The sequence below is a fragment of the Harmonia axyridis genome, chromosome X, assembly GCF_914767665.1.
Source record: "Harmonia axyridis chromosome X, icHarAxyr1.1, whole genome shotgun sequence".
NCBI classification, from domain to species: domain Eukaryota; kingdom Metazoa; phylum Arthropoda; class Insecta; order Coleoptera; family Coccinellidae; genus Harmonia; species Harmonia axyridis.
Window position 1 is genome coordinate 16800225 of NC_059508.1, and position 16074 is coordinate 16816298.

The following is a 16074-nucleotide window of genomic DNA, read 5'->3' on the forward strand; positions in this document are numbered from 1 at the left end:
CAAATTTTCAGCTCAAAATTTCGATCAGTTTTCCATAAATGTCTAATAGGCCATCCCGGTGAATCACCCTGTATATAATTTTCATTCGGTAAGCACATCAGTGGAGTTGGATCTTACTTGGAAACCTTTACTATAAGAAAATTTTCAAATCGTTGAGAAATAATCATGATTTAGTGAAAATCCTCAGTTGAGTAGAAATATATCTTTCACCAAAAACTATCTTCACACACAAAGCCTGAATTTCCATGACCTCCTATAGACAACATCTATAACGAGCCAAGTTTGGCATTCAATTCGTCTGCTATTTTACTTCAAATATTGAATGAGAGTAGTCGAAATCCTCTTTAATAATGCCGAAAACTGAGTAGCCTCATCCCTTTCTCGATAGCTGGAAGATATTTCACTTCTAGATTTTCCGAACCTCTCTGCTCGAGGAAAAGAGACGGATACATCGTAAAAACCAATACGGAAAACCTATAGATATATGAGTTCAGAATCATATTGAGGCAGTGTGTTATGCAAAACTTCATGCGTGTTAATTCCTTTGATTTTAGACTCAGAAGCGCATGGCTTATCTGTGAATCCGAGTGATAATGGGAATATGACGCATTTGCACAACGAAAATCTAGGCAGAATATATACAGTAGTGGCAACGGTCTTGATATCGTAGATTTACTATGTGAGAAATATATGATCATTTGAACAATTCCTTTTCCAACATCGCTTTGAGGGAATAAGGTTCAAGTAGACGTGTTCGAAATGATTTGGTCTAGTTTATCTGAATTCAGATGTGCAGAAAAACAAGAATTGAAGGCGACCTTTCGGGTTGGTCAACAAACTACACGGAATCATCAAACGTACAAATCAGACTACATTAGCTTCGTATAACACTAATTTCACAATGTTTGGAAAATCGTATTTACCTGATACTATGAGAGAACGTTCTGAGTTCATACCACGTATTGCTTGGGTTTGTGAATATTGAATGACTACTATTTGAGTTCAGCGTCAAGATGTAGGCATAGCCTGAAAAAGTAAACATCTTCTCATTGGATAGGTGATTTTTATATGAGTATCGATCTTAGCTTACATCTAAATGAATAACTACCATTGCTTTCTAGAATTTCTAGAAATGTTTCTACCTGTTATCACCGAAGTATGTTTTCAATATCTAATCTTATCTCGTTTTTTTTTTCAGATTAATTCAGAGAGAAGAAAAACAACATCTAGAAATTTCACTATCAAGGGAATTTCAAATATAGATATTTCTTCTCTAGAGAAGGTAAATATTGAAAATCAACTTATTTGTAATTAAATCTGCTTCTGCAATTTGGGATAATTCTGCATCATTGGACTCTTTTTGCAAAGCAGTGCTTATCACTAGAACTATTATCAATATATTCAAGTTTTCTTCGTTGGTTAAGTGAACAAGGAGATTACAGTTAAATAATCATCTAACTCCGCAATATTCAAAAAGGCAGTTACAATTTTTAGTTCAAATGGCCTCACGCATGAAATTCATTTTCTCCAAGTCTCTGGGCGCAATAATATTGTGTGAAATCATAATAAAACCAGGACAAAAGCTAAATCTGCATCTTCGCCGTTTTCCCTTCCAATTGGGGGATTCTGAAGATGATCGTTAGAAAATTCTCCCTCTTCCACCACTGATTTCGTTCAAATGTACTGCTTTTATCGAGGGTCTCACTCAGCTCGTAACATTTCTGCAACTGCGGTTGGAAATTCTTTCTTTTCGCCTCAATAAAATCGATAATTAAACGAACTGAGCTATCCATCCCTCTTGTACCTTTGAAGTCGTTTAATTGCTATTGTCGAATCCTAAAGCTTATGTAGTAAAATTCCGATGGAGCCTTTAATTTTTTTTGTTCGAAGAGCTGGAACGTGCGAACAATTCGAGATTAAGCCAATTCGAAGAGTATAGACGATGATGGGTTGGCGTCTATTCATTATTGAAAAAAAAAACATGTGAGATTCGGTTTTCGAATTGTATGCAAATAAAAGCCCAGCTACAATATAAAGGGTTTTTTTTTAGAGCTATAGAACTTTAAATTGCAATAAAACAACGATGGATTATCCGATTGACATGAATTTCATTTATCCGCAAGATAATCTTGTGGCATTACATTTTAAATATGATTTCTGGCATATGACCGCCACGGCTGGCTCGGATGTAGTCCAATCTGGACGTCCAATTTTCGATGACTTTTTCCAACATTTGTGGCCGTATATCGGCAATAACACGGCGAATGTTGTCTTCCAAATGGTCAAGGGTTTGTGGCTTATCCGCATAGACCAATGACTTTACATAGCCCCACAGAAAGTAGTCTAGCGGTGTTAAATCACAAGATCTTGGAGTCCAATTCACAGGTCCAAAACGTGAAATTAGGCGGTCACCAAACGTGTCTTTCAATAAATCGATTGTGGCACGAGCTGTTTGACATGTTGCGCCGTCTTGTTGGGACCACAGCTCTTGGACATCATGGTTGTTCAATTCAGGAATGAAAAAGTTATTAATCCTGGCTCTATACCGATCACCATTGACTGTAACGTTCTGGCCATCATCGTTTTTGAAGAAGTACGGACCAATGATTCCACCAGCCCATAAAGCGCACCAAACAGTCAGTTTTCCTGGATGTAATGGTGTTTCGACATACATTTGAGGATTAGCTTCACTCCAAATGCGGCAGTTTTGTTTGTTGAAGTAGCCATTCAACCAGAAGTGCGCTTCATTGCTAAACAAAATTCGCTTATGAAAATCGTGAACAACGGCACATTATTTTCGAAATAAAATTGCACTATTTGCAAGCGTTGTTCACGCGTGAGTCTATTCATGATGAATTGCCAAACCAAACTGAGAATAAATCACTTGACAGCTGTTAAATCGGTCGCCATCTTGAACAGAAATGCCAACTTAAAATTATATACCTCAAAAAAAAAAACACCCTATAGTATTCTGAGAAATTTAATGAAAATGCCTGCAGTATCAGCAGAGTTTCATCTAAGAAACGAAAAATTGAAAGATATAAAATTTCCGCATAACCCTATTAAGCTGAGTTCACATACCCTCGAGGCCTACGTATCATGTAGCGTATCTGGTGTTAGATGCGCTTTCCAATTGATATTCCCCAGTTTCTGTAGACGATTAATCATATTGACTTCTAATATAATGAGAGATTTATTACTCGCAACTGGTTCGAGCAAATCGATGATTGTCTTACCGGCTAAATGCGGTATATATATTATATTCTAGTGCGAATATGGCTCCGCTGAATATGAACTTGGATCTTGGTGTTCGTCCTTCAATGGAACCCGTTGGTGACCTGATAACCCGTAGGAAATGAACCTTGCCCAAATGTGCTTGCAGAGGCAACCTCAAAGGCAGGATTATTCATCTCGAAGACATGACGGGAATGTTCGAATGATATTTTTGATGATTTCGAGGTTTGTTTGAATCTCACTTTGATGGTTCACCAGAATATTCAAGAATATCATGAGAAAAAACAATCCGTATTGAAACTTAACTTTGTATGTGAGAAATAATGACATGAATATCAATGCTGAAGATCACGAGGTTTGTATTAGGTTGGAGGGAAGTCATTCGACGGTTTTTTTTCAAATGAATATAATTCTATTTATTATAGAATCGTTTCGAAACATTTGCAGAAGGCTGTTATATGTTTTGACACAAAAAACCTCATGGATCGAATTTCCATCTGTGAATCACAATGAAAACGACAAATTTCTAAAGCGGATGAAGACTGGAGAAGAGAAATGGATCATTTACCACAATTTCAAGCGTCAGAGATCTTGGTCGATAGCCAACAAAGTAACCCAGACCGTGAACAAGCCAAGATTGAAGTCCAGGAAGATATTGCTTTGTGATTTGTGGGATTAGCTCTACTATGAGCTGCTCTCCTATGGTAAAACGCTCACCTCTGCCTTCTACTTGACCGTTCGAAGATGGCGATCGAACAGAAGCGATCAGCATTAGTGAATAGGACAGAAATCGAGTTTCATCAGGGCAACGCCAGGACACACAAACCTTTCATGGTGCACCAAAAGCTCGTAGCTCGAAAAAAAAGTTCTTTTCCATCTGAAAAGGGCACCAAGTGACTATCACCTGTTCCTGTCTTTAGCAAACGCGGTTAAGAGGGTACAAATCTGGCTTCAATATCGGCCTATGAGAATTGGTTGTCCTATAGTGACAAAGGCTTTTACGACAGGAGCATAATGAAGCTGACGATCAAACAGAAGCTGCAAGCTTTGGTGAATATAAGGGGAAACATGTTTCATCAGGAACTCGCAAAGTCACACATATATTTGATGACGTTCCAAAAGTACTGAGAGCTTGGATGGGAAGTTCTTATGCATCCACCCTGGCACCAAGTGCTCATGTCTTTGGATAATGCGCTTGGAGATACAAATTTGGCCTCTATCGAGGCCTGTGAAGATGTATTGTCTACGAGAAGGGCGTTTTGAAGTTGGATTCTTGTTAGCAAACAATTTATCGAACAGAACCAGAACCTAAATTGGATGATTGTAGCACTTTGGAGGAAGTATTGAAATAAAGCAAGCTTTTTCCCAAACTGAAATAATCAAGTTCAGTAGTTTATTCCGTTTGAAGAATTGGAAGATGTTGATTAACTAAATTGAACTAGCGATATTTTTCGGACGATGAAAGCAAATGTTTTTGGCGATGGTGTTCCAGGTGGAGAAATCGAATTCAGAGAATCTGAGTCAGAAAGGCTGTCTTGACTATCGGCAATGTGCCTGCATCCCCTCAATTTCAATTATATTACGGAATTGCTTTCAATTGAACCCTTTTTCTCGGATCATTTATTCAAACTAGGAAGTTTGAATAGAAGACCATGCTGGAACTCATTCCACTATACCTTCCGAGGGAATTGAATAGAGGATGAGTCCGTATAAGACTGTAATTTCAAAAATTCAGGCCGCAAACTGCAGAGCAATTAAATTTACTAGAGGAAATAGTTGAGTGAGGAGTTTCAAATATGGAAATTCGAGGGAATTTGCCTGTGTGGTAGTGATTAAAAATAAATGGGGCGTTAAAATATTTGTCGGAACTTCCATAATTCCATTCCGCGGCGGCGGACGGAAGTTAGGTTAGAATTCAGAAGGGAATAATTAATATCAATATAAGAAAGATGATTAGAATGTAAAATTCCGTTCCCCCATTTGCGTTAATAGGATGATAATTGAATGATAAGGTTCGATGAAACCCTAACGATGTTGCCACGTGATTTCTATTATCCCTACCTATATCGGAATAATATCGTTAAATTTAACGAGCTCAAACGTTAATAGTCATTCGAGAGCTTTTCATGATCGATTTCATCAATATCAATGCATACATTATCAACATTTACATTATATGGATAAAACCAGAGTTCATATATAGTATTTATTGATAGGAATTATCTAACGGGTGTTTTTTTTCGAGGTATATAACTTTAAGTTGGCATTACTGTTCAAGATGGCAACCGATTTAACAGCTGTCAAGTGATTTATTCTTAGTTTGGTTTGACAATTCATCATGAATAGACTCACGCCTGAACAACGCTTGAAAATAGTGCAATTTTATTTCGAAAATAATGGTTCTGTGCGGAATACGTATCGCGCACTACGTCCATTTTATTTTGTTTAGCGATGAAGCGCTCTTCTGGTTGAATGGCTACGTCAACAAACAAAAGTGCCGCATTTGGAGTGAAGCTAATCCTCAAGTGTATGTCGAAACACCGTTACATCCAGAAAAACTGACTGTTTGGTGGGCTTTATGGGCTGGTGGAATCATTGGTCCGTACTTCTTCAAAAACGATGATGGCCAGAACGTTACAGTCAATGGTGATCGGTATAGAGCCATGATTACTAACTTTTTCATTCCTGAATTAAACAACCATGATGTCCAGGAGCTGTGGTTCCAACAAGACGGCGCAACATGTCACACAGCTCTTGCCACAATCGATTTATTGAAAGACACGTTTGGTGACCGCCTGATTTCACGTTTTGGACCTGTGAATTGGCCTCCAAGATCTTGTGATTTAACACCGCTAGACTACTTTCTGTGGGGCTATGTAAAGTCATTGGTCTATGCGGATAAGCCACAAACCCTTGACCATTTGGAAGACAACATTCGCCGTGTTATTGCCGATATACGGCCACAAATGTTGGAAAAAGTCATCGAAAATTGGAATTCCAGATTGGACTACATCCGAGCTAGCCGCGGCGGTCATATGCCAGAAATCATATTTTAAATGTAATGCCATAAGATTATCCTCGAGATTATCTTGCGGATAAATAAACTTCATGTCAATCGAATAATCCATCGTTGTTTTATTGCAATTTAAAGTTCTATACCTCTGAAAAAAAACACCCTTTACTACACAAACGCATTCAAAATGTCATTTTTCTTTCAGTATTCGGTAATAATGCTCTGAAATTATCATTCAATAATTTTTCAACTGAGCGAAAATGCCTATTGATTTACAATTCGAATTCGTTGTATTTGGCTACCTTCACAATATAGTGCGTTGATGAATATGTCGTTGAAAATGGCCACCATCAATCAAATTCGTGAACATTAAGTAGGCTCATTCGTAACATTTCGACACACATTGATAATTAACTCGACTATTGACTAAGGCAATGATGGATAACTAAATTTTTTCATGAAATTCATTCAAATTTTAATCTTTACAAGAATCGTTATATCTTTCTAATTTTAACGCTTCGAATCTTCTGATATATTGATCACAATCACCTCAAATGAAAACGTTTTTTATAGATAGAGGTTTGATCTAAAACATATCGAAGGTTCGAGTTCATATCTTGCCTCAAGGAGAAGGTATAACCTCGAGAAAAAGATTAAAATTTATCAGTGAATTTCAGTTGACAATTTATAATTTCTGCGAGTATTTTCGTAATCTACGTTATCGAGTCAATTTATAGAATTCTATCAACTACCCCTGAAGGAACTTTTAATATCTATTTGAAGACGGTTGTTGAAAAATTGATTTCAGAACAAAAATTTATAGATAATTCTCTGGGTCTTGGTGAAAATTATGCCTCAATAAACAAATTCAACGTTAATTGCGATAAGCAAGAATCAAATTTCACCATTTTATTATTATGAAGTCAACAGAGATAAATTTTTGTTGACGTAAAGAGTGGAATAAGCAATATGAAAATCCCAACCAGATTGTTTCCGTTGATGTGACAAATAAACATGGAAATATACCTAAGCGAATCCTCTGGAATTAGAGGAATGAAGTAATTAGGGCTGACCAGCCCTTCGCAGTTATATAATTAACAGGAACAAACGCGTGAGCTTGCAAAAGAGAAGACCCGAAAAAGATCAGGGAGCAGATGTGTGGAATGGATCGTCATAAATGGTATTTTGCAAATTGACTTTCACAAGTCACTGGACACAAAACATATTATGGCTGGGAAAGGATCAAGGTTGCCGGCTTTTACACTGGGAAAGGCAATTTTTACTGCCTGCTATTTTATGAAATACTTTCTTCGCTTCTTTATGCCTTCCTTATATATTCGTAACTACATCCATTTCATAAAACACATATACATTTATCACAGATTATATTACTCCCTCGGGGTGTGGGGTTCCTACACAAGACGCCTCGCATATTACAAAAAATCAACCGGATTGCCTAAGCAGTTGGAAAGGGATGATCACACCCCACATATCAGCTGAACGAATGCTTGATCAGATCGCATTTTCAACGATACTGTGACCCAGGGATACGGACTTATGAGTGACAATCCAGCCGTGAAATTAACAATTTCAAAGGTTCCACAAAGGAGACTTTATTTTATGTCACTTCTCGAACGATTTCATTCTCTTCAGTTCGATGTTATCAAATCGATGTATTCAAGGGGGTGAAGGACTAGGTGTAGTAACACCTAGTCAAACAATACCAAATGTTATCAATTAACTAGTCATAAATAAGCTAACAGGCCAATTGAAAAGTCCCAGGTCTACCATAGTGAAAAACATTTTTTTTTTAGCAAAATTCTATTTTATTCATGCAATTTTGCCAATGTTTTCATTGATTTGTGACACGGCACATTGTCTTGAAAAAACAGCACCTTTTTTTTTTCAAATGGGGCCTTTTTTAACGATTTCATTCTTTAAACGATACAATAACGCTATGTAATAATCGCTGATGCCATAACCTTGCCAGCTGACTGTTGTGTTTTTCCTCGCTTTGGATTCGGTTCATCGTGTGCAGTCCACTCAGCTGACTGTCGATTGGACCCCGGAGTGAAATGTTGGAGCCATGTTTCATCCATTGTCACATATCGACGCAAAAATTCGGGTTTATTTCACTCAAACACTGCTCAGAATCATTAACACGTTGTTGATTTTGATGGTGAGTTCGCGCGGCACCCATATTGCACACAGCTTTCTCATGTACAAATATTCGTGAATGATATGATGTACCCTTTCAGATGATATCATCATTTCCAGAATTTTCGAGAATACAAGAGAGATGGATATTGGACGGATCTTCTTCTCTGATTATGGGACATACTTTGGCTCCATTCGTTGTATCAGGATTTTTTTATCTTGAAGATTCAAGTTCGAAACTAATCCCGAATATATCCATTATAGATATAAATACTATTTTTTGTATGAAACTGAGTGTGTATTTTTATGATTGATTTGAGCGAGTATAGTTGGATGATTTATACCATTTGTTGATATATTCGAGCTGGTAGTGTATTCGATTTAATGCAACTTGATATCGAATATACATATATTCAAATTGATGGGGTTTTATGCAGCTTTTTGTTTTTCCACCCTTGTATACCTGCGCCTGTCTCTCATCCTATTTGTATCTGACAGATCATTTCCACGCGATAATTATTCTGATTATTAAACAAATTCAACGCAAAAGGGAACGAAACGATTAACACTTTATAATTCAAAATTTCCATTAAATATTTGTACTGATGAAATAAAACGGGGGTAGGAGGAATTCAATTATCGCATGGCCTCTTTTAACCAACCACGCGTTACAATTGGACTGTCCAAAATACGTCTGAAAATTTGACATAGCTGTTGGAAAAGCGGAATTTATTGTAATTGAGAATTTGGGGGTGCAATTCCGTACAAGGGTGATTACTGGAGAACAGATGATAAAGTATAGTGGAAATAATTGTAGAAGATCCGCATTTAGTTCGCTATCCGACATACCAGCACTACGTAAACCTTTAGGAATGACGTAATTGAGGTTGACCACCCCTTTCTCGTTATATAATTAACAGGGTGTACGCGAAAGCACGTAGGGTGACCAGTGTCGGTGAAAAAGTGGGATTCCTGAACACTTCACCCTTGCTATTTCTACATAAGATGGCTTTTGCCATCAATTATTGACCTGGTTGACGTGAATAAATTGAGGGAGTCACCCTATCTGCGGTCAAAGGGTACTGAAATGAGAAAAAGTGACGACGAAAAGGACCTAACACTCCGGCTGGACACTTTGGACTTCTCCTGCTATTTTTCTTTTCAGGACGACAGCTCCCCTGAAATTGATAATAAGCATTCTTTTTATCATGAAAGGATGGGATCCACTTATACCCTATCACCACTGTATCCCCGCAATTAAATCAAGTTACAATAAAATGCTTTCAATTCCTCCCTAGCTTTATTTTTCACAACGTTTATTTTGCACGAACTTTCAGGAAATAAGGAAATTCTTGCTGAAGTGTTTCTCTGAATTCTCTCGATTGTATTTTGCAAATGAATTGGTATATCTATGCCAAACAAAGCAAAAAACCGTAGATATGTAAGAATTCAATACGGATATTTCTTGCGCATCCCAACAGTTCAAATTCAAAAATGCTTCAGTTTTGCAAGATGTGACTGCAAAATTGTCACCATTTTTGTGTTGAATTTTGACAATTTCAATGCGTTGAGTGTTATTCCACTTCAAAAGTGGTAGCTACCCAGATACCTCTTGTTGGAAAACCCTTTATTTTATTACATCTAAATCTTGTGATGAAAACTTCAGGAGCTAGAATTCCTGAGTTCAGGTTTTGTACTTGAATTTTTGCCAATTTGATCTTTTCTTTTATAGATCTGATTACCAAGCCAGCGCAGTATCGATAGAAACCGATTTCGGCAGTTTATGCATTCGTCGTTCCTCACAAAATCTCTTGAGGGCGAAAGGATTTTCCCATTCAGGGTGTTGAGGATAAATCTTCGAGGGAGGATAGTATAATTTTACAGGCAATAAATAACAGGTGAAGTTGGCGAAGGATTCATTATGATGCGGATCTGAGTTTTCGTTCAGTGCATCAGCGAGGGCTGCAATTGTATTGACTAATATGTAGTTTTATGAGCGTCATTCATCACCGGGCCGGGACTTCTTGACGAATAGGAAGCCTCTCCAGAAGGGACCCCATAAAGCTTTAGACAAATCGTTGTTTTATAGCGTAGTCGGCGCTAATTCCATTTGAAGGATGCCCCTAATAAATCCGGATAATTGTTATCAGAAAGAAAAACGCTGTTAATTCCAAGAAACAACCTTCCATTGCTCTTCGACTCAACTCCGTTCGCTCTCTCGAAGGATTAACTTGGAATAGCCTTTCAGTTAACTTTTTTTTTCTAGATAAAACGGCTCGTCCAAAAACTCTTCTTAGGCAAGCTAAAAAGTCAATCTGTCTTTGTTGGGCAACGCTGATTGTCGCGAAAACTGTAATACCAGCAAAAACACCGATTGTATTAGTTAATTGTATTTGAGATGCTGCGTTGAAAGTGTAGAATCCTTTGAACGGTGTCCAACTTCTTTGGTTACGATATTAACAACTAAACAACCAGCGGCTGTTAAATATTTTCTAAGAATTATTATTTATTGTTGTTATTCCCTCAGTCCTTAGTTGTTAACATGTATCACCATACCTATACAGGATACAGGGAGATTCACCGGGATGGCTTATTAGACGTTTAAGAAAAACTAATCATATTTTTGAGCTAAAAATTTTCATATTGAGGTTTGAAACAATGATCTTTCTTCCTAAAATATTTTCAGATCTCTACAATTCCCGGTTATACCGGAAACAGACTACTTCTCCCTTATTTCAAATGGCACACCCAGTATATTACTGCGTCATTCAAATTCATTGAAACTCAAGATTTTCAAATCAGAGCCTATTTTTTTCTTATTTCAGTCGATTTACGTACAAAAATTATGAGGGTTACTATACCTAAAATGAATATTTCAAGAGTTATCGAGGAAGAACTTGAAATGAGAAATGAAATAATAAAAAATATATGTTCTAATTTGAAAATCTTGACTATGGCATATTGCCGAAATTGTCGTCAAAAAAGCTATCTAATGATGGAATATTAAACATGGTGTGCTATTTGAAATGAGGAAGTAGTAGTTTATTTCCGGTATAAGCGGAAGCTTAGAGATCTGAAAATATTTTAGGAAGAAAGCTCATTGTCTCAAACCCCAATATTCAAAGTTTCAGCACAAAATCATGATTTATTTTCGATAAACGTCTAATAGGCCATCCCGGTGAATTACCCTGTATACGTGAAAAATATGTAAGAATGTGTAGCGATATAATTATTAATTATATAAAAAACAGTGGAAATTAGAGTAACTCGTATTTATGTGAAAGCTACACAGAATTATCAAAGGAATCTGACTCATAGCTTCTGAAAAATCGAAATTACACAGGAGAATTTATTTTCGATGTTATAATGATGCAATCCTCAAAAAAATTTTCATGAAGCCTTGTTTCACTATTTACCAACAGATTTCTGAAGTATTTAGCAGATTCCATTCGAAATTTATCGGCGACCGGCGAATGTTTCATCAGTGAAAGGAATGCAATCTTTTAAAATCGATCTCTGGCCTGGCATTCCACTGAACAAAAACCTACCTATCTTTAACAGAGCGGTCATCCATCCATATACTGGCCCGACCCAAGGGTGATTATCTATAGATCAGAAAAGCTTTATTACCTTCCTGCTACAGATTAGTCAATCCAATTGCAACAGTCGCTGATGCAACCAACGAAAGCGAGCATATCCAGCATCATAATGAATCCCTCGCCAAGTTCACCTGTTATTTATCGGCCGTAAAATTATACTATCCCCCCTGTGAGATTTATCCTCAACACGTGGTACTGATATTTCGACTCCACTCCAATCTTGAATAAACTCCATTTCTCCCGAGTGCTTATTTATTATTGCCATTTATTCCCTACTAGCGTGTGCCACAACTCGTTCAAAGGTGGAGGCAGTGAAAAGGCTGAATCAATCCTTATAAAAGGGCGAATTATTAGAAAGATTTCTCTCGCGTGTTGCCAGATGGAGAACAGTAGCGAAGCATGAATAAGTTTCCACTTTTTTTTCAGATATTGTTTCGGGTAAATCATAGAACAAAGCTTTGAAATAATTCTTCATGTTTCATAATACGATTTGAGTAAATTGGGCGGGATATCAAATACTACTACTACAAAATACTAACTGACAAAGAAACTGCTACACCCAGAAGGAACTGTTTAAATTTTAATTTTTTTTTGGTAAAACATAGATAGTATAGCAAGGAGTGAATGATTGAAATTTGGACAAAAAAACGAAAGGAATACAATTTTTTTCGAATAAATTTGTTAATAATATGTTTGTTCACCGCGATTATCTAAACACTCTCGGCATTGATGCAATAAGATGGTCTATTTCTTCTTGAGGGATACTATCCCAAGCTACCTGTACTTCATGTCTCAGAGCCGCCAAAATCCGTGGGTGCTGGAGTAAATTTCCAAGCCTTCTACCCATGATGTCCCAAACATGCTCTATGGGTGAAAGATCGGGGGATCTGTGCGGCCATGGCAAAAGATTCAACTGGGTTTAAATGATTCACCCATGTTGAATTTGTTTCGCTAGGGATAGATTCAAATAAGAAATGATAATCAATTTAGTTAGTTAATTACCTTAATAGATGGTATTAGCATTAGTTGCCCATTACACCACCCTAAAGGATATAAATATAGTTGTCAAGATTATAGTTGTACTTATACCTCAAAAAGCTATACTGTGTTATCGAAACATATCCTTCCCCTGTACCTTTCTCAGCAATTCCTTTCATTATGTGATTTGTGGAAATGTACAGTCGACGTCAAAGATTGAAATGCAAGCGATAATCCTAAATCCAAAGATTTTCAAGCAGTGGCTTACCATCTGTGATATGTTCGGGACATAAAATCCCCGAGTTACAGATAGGAAGCTGAGTATACATTTTAACTAACGAAATGGAACATCCCAGCAGGATTCCACACAGGCTCGAGGCTGTTTGATCTCTAGAAAATCCAACCAAAGCCGTATTAGTTTATGTGACAAATATTTGAGAGGCAGTTCAAAATGTCGATAGTGTCATAAACTGTCTAATTCCTTCCATTGTATTCTTTCTCACGGAGTTGCTGTGCCTTGAAATATGATCTATGGTTGAAATGGGAGAGGGAAAACGCAAACAGCTTAGTCCTTATGTCCGAATTGACTGTCACAGTGACGGGCGCCTTTTTTTTACGAATTGAGAATTTATTACCCGATTCAGCAGGAATGTGAGATATTTTATGGGACAGAGTTTGTAGGTCTGTTCGCGAATTTTGAATGTTTCATGTGCGAGACTAGAATTGATATAGACATCCACTATTTTAGAATTTCTATACACGCTTCCAACATTACCAGAGACACCAGAAAATTTTCCAGTTCCCTTCATGGTTTTCTATGGAAAACGTCGTATTTCTTCTCATATATTCTTTCATTTTCAGTAAATTCACTAATCTTATTATGAGTTCAATAATCGTGGTCAGGCTTTATATACAGGGTGGCCATTTGAAAACGAAACAGACGAGATTACAGACGAAATAAAGTTTTTCGATAGAAATGCTCGGACAGGTCGATTTCTGTTTCGAGGGGAACAACTTAAGATGTAGGTTACGGACGCATAGCGCTTCAACCCTTGCTGCTACAACCCCAACCCCCAATTTTTGAATAGGGAAGATGGGGTGAGTGATACCTCAATTTAAAGGTATTTTTATACTGATTTCAGCACAGTAATTGTTTTTTCATTTTATGCATTAGTTCTCGAAATATTCATGCGTTAGTTAGTTAGGAAGGAAGCCACAGTCATGGTTGTTTTGAAGCTCAAAATGTCGATTTTTCACAAAACACTACAAGTGCCATAAAAACACCACTTCATTTTCAAATACTTAGTTAAGAATATTTCGAGAACTAATGCATAAAATGAAAAAACAATTACTGTGCTGAAATCAGTATAAAAATACCTTTCAAATGAGGTATCACTCACCCCATCTTCCCTATTCAAAATTTGGGGGCGAGGGTTGTAGTAGCAAGGGTTGAAGCGCTATGCGTCCGTAACCTACATCTTAAGTTGTCCCCCTCGAAACAGAAATTGACCTATCCGAGCATTTCTATCGAAAAACTTTATTTCGTCTGTAATCTCGTCTGTTTCGTTTTCAAATGGCCACCCTGTATATAATGAAAATTGGTTTACAGGAAGTTCTTACGAATCGAAATGCATGAAAGAATATAGGGTGTTCCATTGAAAAATTATCATTTTATGAAATATTTTGACAACGCTATTGTCAATTTTTTTTTGTTTTCGGCATCGAGAAGACCACTAAAAATGCTACTAATTTGCCCATTTAACCGACATCGTAGCATCAATAATAACGGAGTTAGCAATGGTGCCGACTTAATTTGAAACACTCCATTCATCTGTACCAAATTATGGAAGAACCTTCAAATTACTCTATTTCGTATAGAATTTTTTTTTTATTGAGATTCATGACAAGTTGTTAGGACCAAATCATTGTGTCAACCTAACTGGCGTGCAATTCAAATCTTTTACCCCCAATGACAGACCGCTTAGAAAGGCAAACTCTCAGACTATCCATCGAGAGAAATAATGAAAAAAAAAGTCTTAAAGGATTTGGACCAAAAGGAACTCTCGATCATTTCGCTTTGACTGAAAACTTGTGGTTGATGTTGGAATACTTTGAAATGCTAATATATCTCTCCGATTTCTCTTTGCATAAGAATATACACATCAGTCTTTTGCTTTTTTGGGGATTATCATCAGAGTTAATAGTGCTGACAGATCTACCCCCAATGCCGAAGAGCACATCCATCATGGGAAACATTTATTTCGCGTCTGAGCACGGATAGGCATTTTCAACGGCGCGATACATCAGAATATAAATTTGAAGGAATCCAATAGGCCACTCCAATGAAATATTGACCTCTTCCAGGGAGAGTTGATCACGTTCATCTTTCAGGTTAGACCATTCGTCAAGGCAGTTTCGCAGATAAAATTCAACCGCTGAGAATATGACTTATGATTTCACCGCCTGACGAAGAACACTGACGATTTTTCATCTCCAGATCTCGGTCTTTCGGAGTTTATCTCTTAAGTAGGCCCGCAGTTATATTGGTCTGCTGTATTCCTAACGGATCCTCTCATTTTCCGGTGTCATTTATAACTACGGTAGGACCGTTGATTTATGGTTTCGATCATATTTGGGCTCGTCTTCATATACTGGCCAACATCATTTTGTCATTTGGTCATAACGAATCTCACTTTATTTCTGAATTATAAAATTCAAATATGTCGTTCTTCATCGAGGTTATTCACTGAAAATGAATGGCTGGACGGACGGGCTGAATTGATTCTTGCCTCAATTCTCCAAACCCAACTATACACAGCGGCAAAATTAGGGAAACGGACAAAATCTCAACGAAGTTTGTAGTTTATTTTCTGCTTTACCGGTTATAGCTATTATTTTTTCGAATTGTACTTTAATGCCTCAGGAACATAAATGTTCAAATGCCTTCCTCAGTTACTTTTTTTGTATACAGCTCTGAATGTAAAGGTAAGTTTTCATTCAGAACCATCTGTGTTTTGAATCGTTGACAGACAGAATGTTTACGAATACTTAGATGTTGCCTCATCTTTCCTGAACATTTTATTTTTTCATTTA

The 16074-nt window shown here is 37.1% G+C and overlaps 1 protein-coding gene and 1 long non-coding RNA gene across 3 annotated transcripts in view; one reads left to right on the top strand and one right to left on the bottom strand.

Annotated features, from left to right (window-relative positions):
- The window catches only part of LOC123685567 (chondroadherin-like), a 141945-nt gene that overhangs the window by 90994 nt on the left and 34877 nt on the right, over nt 1–16074 (top strand). For both annotated transcript variants that reach the window (XM_045625242.1, XM_045625243.1), the window contains one exon: nt 1199–1282. The gene's annotated coding sequence lies outside the window, so the exon portion shown is untranslated. The remainder of the gene's footprint in view (nt 1–1198; nt 1283–16074) is intronic.
- LOC123685569 overlaps nt 1–16074 on the bottom strand; it is a 95641-nt gene that overhangs the window by 56631 nt on the left and 22936 nt on the right. The gene's annotated exons all lie outside the window — the stretch shown is intronic.